We start from the raw sequence: 6,205 nt of genomic DNA, 5'->3' as shown, positions 1-6,205 counted from the left end.
CACTAGCTTGATGTTCTGACTTTGTCAGGGTGGTTGGTAATGCTTCAAATCTTCCCCCCTCGCAGTAAATCTATCTCCATTGGCTTCATCAAGGATCTCCACATGTTCTAAGGAGAGGATTCTGTTGATGGTGAAAACTTTAGGTAGCTGAGATGGGATGGTGGGGAGATGAGATGGGATAACTGGGAAATAAGCTGAGATCACTTTATCCCCTGGAGAGAAGTCCTCTGTAGGGATCTTCTTGTTCCTCCACCTCTTTAGTGTTTTTTTCTTTGTTCCTTTTGATGTTGCCCTGCTCTTGGTGACCTCTTGTTCCAAGGAAATTTTATTGCTGGTCTCATATGACTCTGGTGGTTTAGGTTCCTCTTGGTTTTCCTTTAGCTGTGACAACTTCTGACTGTCTTGCTCATCAACCAAAGGGATTCCTAGGTGTACAGCTTGTGCTTCGATGCTTGTCTCTTCCACCAGTGCTTTATTGTGCTCTCCCCTTGGTTTCTTGTTTTCCTGATCTGCTTCTTGTGAGGGTTTGAAGACATTGAATGCGAGTTGTTCATCATGTATCCTCAGTATTAGCTCTCCTCGCTCCACATCTATGAGCGCTCTGGCTGTAGCTAGGAATGGTCTTCCCAATATGATTGGGTGAAGGTGACTCTTTTCCATTTCTAATATGACAAAGTCTGTGGGAAGGAAGTAGTTCCCAACCTTCACCAACACGTTTTCAACCACTCCTACTACTTGTTTTTGAGTTTTGTCGGTCAGCCTGATGACTACGTCTGTGGGAATTAGCTCATTAATCTGCAGCTTCTTCATAAGAGATAGAGGCATTAAGTTGATGCTTGCCCCCAGATCACAGAGTCCCTTATCAATTAGTGTGTCTCCTATGGCACAGGGGATGTGAAAACTCTCTGGGTCTTTCCTTTTTGTAGGCAACTCTGGTTGAATGAGAGCATTGCACTCTTTATTCATCACTATTGTTTGCCCTCCTTTGAGTCAGCATCTCTTTCATACACTTAATGTATGAGGGCATTTGTTGGAGAGCCTTGATGAATGGTATGTTCACATGGAGAGATGCAAACATATCAAGGAATTTTGAGTATATTCTCTTTTCTACACCACCCTTGAGTTTTTGGGGAAAAGGTGCATAGAGTTTCAGCATCTCCTTCTGTGTAATTTTGGTTTCTTGGTGACCCTCTTCTTGTTTCTTTGCTGAGGTACCTCTAGGTTGTTCTAATGGTTTGTTCGGCTCTTCCTCAGTCCCCTTATCACTTGTAGTGACCATCTTGCAGTCTTCCCATCTTACTTTCTTTGCTTCACCTCTCGGGTTTTTCTCTGTGTCACTTGGAAAGCTGTCAGTGGGTTTGGGAATCTTCTCAGAGAGGTATCCCACTTGAAATTCTAGCCTCTGAATGGTGTCTCCCTGGTTTTTGAGATTAGCTCGCACCTCCTTCTTGAACACCTTGTTCTCTTGGAGTTCCTTATATATGCCTTCAAGTAAGGTTTCAATCCTTGAGAGTCTATCCTCAGATGTTCATGAGTTGGAGTTGGAGTGATGAGAAGGGCCATTTTGGCTTTGGTATGGATGTTGAGGTGTGTTGTTAGGTGGGTGCTGATATGATCTCTGTGTAGAATGTTGGTGAGCTGCATTATTGTTGGGGTTGTGGCGTCTCTGATCTTGGCCTTGATCTTGTTGATTTCCCCATCCAAAGTTTGGGTAGTTCCTCCAACCAGGATTATAAGTTTTGGAATATGGATCATGGGTCTGTCTAGGTGAGTTTCCAATGTAGTTGGCTTGTTCCTGATCACCCTCTGCCTCTGCATTTACTCCTTCTTGAGTTGCTGATGAGGTGGTGATTGCTGCTACTTGGTTCCTCTCCATCTTCTTGGTAAGGTCAGCCAGCTGCTTGGTAATCAGCTTGTTCTGGGCCAGCAGTGCATCCACATTATTTAGCTCCATTACTCCTCTAGTGTTGCCTCTTTCAGAAGCATAGAAGTAGTCATTCTCGGCTACAGTCTCAATGACATCTATGGCTTCTTCAATGGTCTTCTTCTTGTTCAGAGATCCCCCAGATGAGTGGTCTACTGCCTTCTTTGATTCGTAAGAAAGACCCTCATAAAAGATGTGTAACTGCACCCATTCGTTGAACATATCTGGTGGGCACCTTCTTGTCAAGTCCTTAAACCTCTCCCATGCTTCATATAGAGTCTCACCATCTTGTTGCCTGAAGGTCTGTACCTCGGCTCTCAACCTGTTGATCTGTTGAGGAGGATAGAATCTCGCCAAGAATTTGTTCACCACATCTTCCCAGGTTGTTAAACTCTCCTTCGAGAAGGATTCCAGCCATTTGGATGCTTTGTCCTTGAGTGAGAAGGGAAACAAAAGCAGTCTATAGGTGTTGGGATGAACACCATTAGACTTCACAGTATCACATATTCTCAGGAATGTGGTTAGATGTTGATTGGGGTCTTCTTGGATACTTCTTCCGAATGAACAGTTGTTCTGAATAAGGGTGATGAGCTGTGGCTTTAGCTCGAAGTTATTGGCATGTATGGTTGGCTTTTGAATGCTACTTCCACAATTTCCTGGGTTTGGATTGATGTAAGAGCCCAGAACTTTTCTCTCTTGCCCAGCATGATTTGCTGGACCTTCTCTGCCATGGTTGTGAGCCTCTTCTTCATGATGGTTCTCCATATTCTCATCCATGTCTGGTTCAAAGTACTCTTCCTCTTCCTCAGCACCAACAATTCTCTTTCCTCTTGCTTCCCTCCTTAGTCTAAGGAAGGTCCTCTCAGGTTCGGAGTCGAAGGAAGTTGAAGCCCCGCTTCTTCTACCTGTCATACAACCAACAAGGCCAAAGCAAAAGGAAGATAGAGAGTATTCTTTAAAAAAAAATGCTGTTAGTGTGAGTGATGCAATATATCAAACAGTTGGTGGGTTAGTGAACTAAATTGTAACAACTACGAGAACACCACTAATGGGTAGGGGTAAAGGGAAGGAAATAACTAAAACTGAAAGTAAATTACTCAAACAGAATTTAAATCAAACAAAAGAAAAATGCTCAATCTAGTTATCCACCAATTTAATCATTGTTAATACAAAATCAATCCCCGGCAACGATGCCATAAACTTGATGCACGGAAACTTGTCTCTCAACAATTTTCCCTCGGCAAGTATACCGAATTGTCGTCAAGTAAAAACTCACAATAGAGTGAGGTCGAATCCTACAGGGATTGATTGGTAAAGCAATTTTAATTGGAGGAATGTTCTAGTTGAACTAAGCAGAATTTGATTTGAGAATTGCAGGAAATTAAATGGCGGGAAAGTAAATAACAAAAAGTGTAAATGCTGGAATTAAAGAGCAAAATGTAAATGGCGGAAAGTAAATCGCAGAATCTTAAATGGGGATTTGGGGAAATGAACATAAAAGTAAATGGCAGAAAGTAAAGAGAATGGGTAAGATCAGAAATGGAGGATTCATTGGGCTCAGGAGATGTTGTATTCTCTGGATCAAGTTCATCTTTATCTCTTCCTCAATCAATGCATTCATTGATCTCCTTGGCAATCTTAAGTGATTGAATTCCAATTCCTTGGTAATTCAATCTCTCAAATCTTGATCAATAGCCAATTCCTTGGTCTAATTGCTCATGAGAAGAGATGAAGAGTGGTCACTGATTATACCACATGTATTCCCAAATCAAAGTGTTGGTAGGATTATATGTCACTATATCCATCCAAACCCCAATTTGGTCCAACATGAGAAAGCATTTCTAGCATGATCTCTTCATTCCTCTTCCAAGGTTCTGAAGAGATCCAAGTATGAATAGCTTCTTTTCCAAGACAACTACCCAATTGGATGAAGATTGAAAGCTTTCTAGTAAAATCAAGAGAAAAGAAAGAAGAAGAATAATGAAAACTATTATTGATCCATCAAATTACAACAGAGCTCCCTAACCCAATGAAAGGGGTTTAGTTGTTCATAGCTCTGGGAATGGAAAGCAAAGATGGAGAATACATTCTGAAAGTAAAACTAGAAGTTGCAGAGAAAGTAAAATTATACAGAGAGTAGTTCTCCCAATGCCCTAAGCTCTCTCTCTAGTTCAAAACTACTTCTATATATACTACTCTTCTGATCTTCTAGTTGGCTCTTCAAGTCTTTGGATATGGGCCTTTGGATCTTGAGTTTGAAGCAGTTTGGAATCTTCAGTGGGCTCAACTTTACTTGCAGAGAAAGTGTGAAGTAGGCATGGACTTTAGCTAGGACGTTAGTGGCGTTAACGTTAAGTGAAAATGTGGGTTCGAGAACGTTAGTGACGATCACCTTTTTCACTAACATTCCTAGCCCAAGATGGTTCACGTTAACTTCAATGTTAGTGGCACTAATGTGACCACTAACGTTGCCTCTTAGTCCATCGCAAGCGTTATTGGCGTTTACCTTTGCCAATAACGTTGCTCTTAGCCCCCTTTTCTCACGTTAGAGTCCACGTTAGTATAACTAACGTGGCTCTTAATGTGGACATGCCTTAGCCTCGAGAGCGTTAGTGACACTTACCTTTGTCACTAACGCTCCAAACGCCCCTTCTCACGTTAGTGCCTCACGACAATTGGCTTAACGTGGCTACTAACGTTGTGGTGATAACCATCTCCAACGTTAGTGACAAAGGTGAGTGTCACTAACGTTGGCTCATCATTCCTTCCTCCACGTTAGCTTCCACGTTAATGTAATTAACGTGGCAGCCAACGTGGCTCATAGTGGCTTGGTCTAACGTTAGCGACAAAGGTGAGTGTCACTAACGTTGGCGATTCCTTGCTCCTCCCACGTTAGAGTTCACGTTAATGTAGTTAACGTGACTCTTAACGTGGCCAATTGGGCTTAGTCCAACGTTAGTGACAAAGGTGAGTGTCACTAACGTTGGCATGGTCTTCCTTTCCACGTTAGAGTTCACGTTAACTAAGTTAACATGACTCTTAACGTGGCTAATTGCCAATTTGGAGCGTTAGTGGTGTTCACTTTTACCACTAACGCTGGAGCTCCCTTTTTCTCCATGTTAACTACCACGTTAACGTAGTTAACGTGACAATTAACGTGGGCCATGATGGTCTCGAAGGCGTTATTGGCAATCACTTTTCTCATTAACGTTGCAAGTTTATTCCCATTCTACGTTAGAGGTCACATTAATTAGATTAACGTGGCTGCTAACGTGGCTCTTCCTTGCTTCCTTTGTCCTGAAATCAAGCAAATAAAGTGCATCAAAGCTCTAATCCAAGTTATGAGACATGCATTATCCAATTTGTCATTCAATTCATGCATAATTCTCATAAATCACATGAAATTCATAATGTTTGCTTGAATCAAGATGTAAGTGATTATCTACCCAAGACTTGCTTACTAACTAAGAAAATGCATGAAACTACCCTAAAACAGTAAAGAAAAGGTCAGTGAAACTGGCCAAAATGCCCCGGCATCAGTCCACCCCATACTATTATATATTGTTGGAAAGCCCTGAATGTCTACTTTTCAATGCCATTGAAAGCGCATCATTTGAAGCTCTACAGCTCGAGCTATACTCCATGGAATATAAAGAGGTCAGCTGGCCTTACTACAGGTTGATACTATGTTCATCTTTGCACTTTCTGGGCCAGTTTTCTCCCTCAAATTTAGTGTCTACCATGTAGTGCCATATATGCTTAGAACGCTCTAGATTCCTACTTTTCAATGCCTATTGAAATCACCTCATTTGGAGCTTTGTAACTAAAGTTATTCTTGTTTGAAGAAGACACAGTCAAGCTGTTAGGAGCAACATTTATGGCAACGTTGGTGAACCAACTTTGGCCACCAACGTTGCTTGCTCTCTTTCTTCTCTGCCCTTCCTTTGCTTCTTATTACCTATCATCAACCAAACAAAATGCATCAAAGTATTGCCATAATCACAAGATTTTGCATCATTCATAACAATCAAGTAAATATTGCATAAATCTCATGAAAATGCATAAAATTAACAATGTTTGATTGAATCAAGACAAACATGAAATTCTCATCCAAACACTTACTTATTGCCTAAGAAATGCATGAAAACCAAGTAAAAATAAATGAAAAAGACTTGTGAAACTAGCCTAAGAGGACTTGTCATCACTATGTCACCGTCATCTTCTACCGAACAAAAGTGACGCCAATGTGTAGAGGAGGAGGATACGAACATTTTTATTGGA

At 41.3% G+C, this 6,205-nt stretch overlaps 1 non-coding gene across 1 annotated transcript; it reads left to right on the top strand.

The window, feature by feature from the left end:
- The first annotated feature begins 2,141 nt into the window (after nt 1–2,141).
- LOC112745854 (small nucleolar RNA R71) lies at nt 2,142–2,248 on the top strand. The gene has a single exon (XR_003173762.1). It is a non-coding gene; the product is annotated as a small nucleolar RNA R71 (small nucleolar RNA).
- The last annotated feature ends 3,957 nt before the right edge of the window (nt 2,249–6,205 follow it).

This window comes from Arachis hypogaea, chromosome 14, assembly GCF_003086295.3.
Source record: "Arachis hypogaea cultivar Tifrunner chromosome 14, arahy.Tifrunner.gnm2.J5K5, whole genome shotgun sequence".
Classification (NCBI taxonomy): Eukaryota; Viridiplantae; Streptophyta; class Magnoliopsida; order Fabales; family Fabaceae; genus Arachis; species Arachis hypogaea.
Note: the sequence above shows the minus strand (reverse complement) of the source record. Positions and strands in the feature narration are given on the sequence as shown.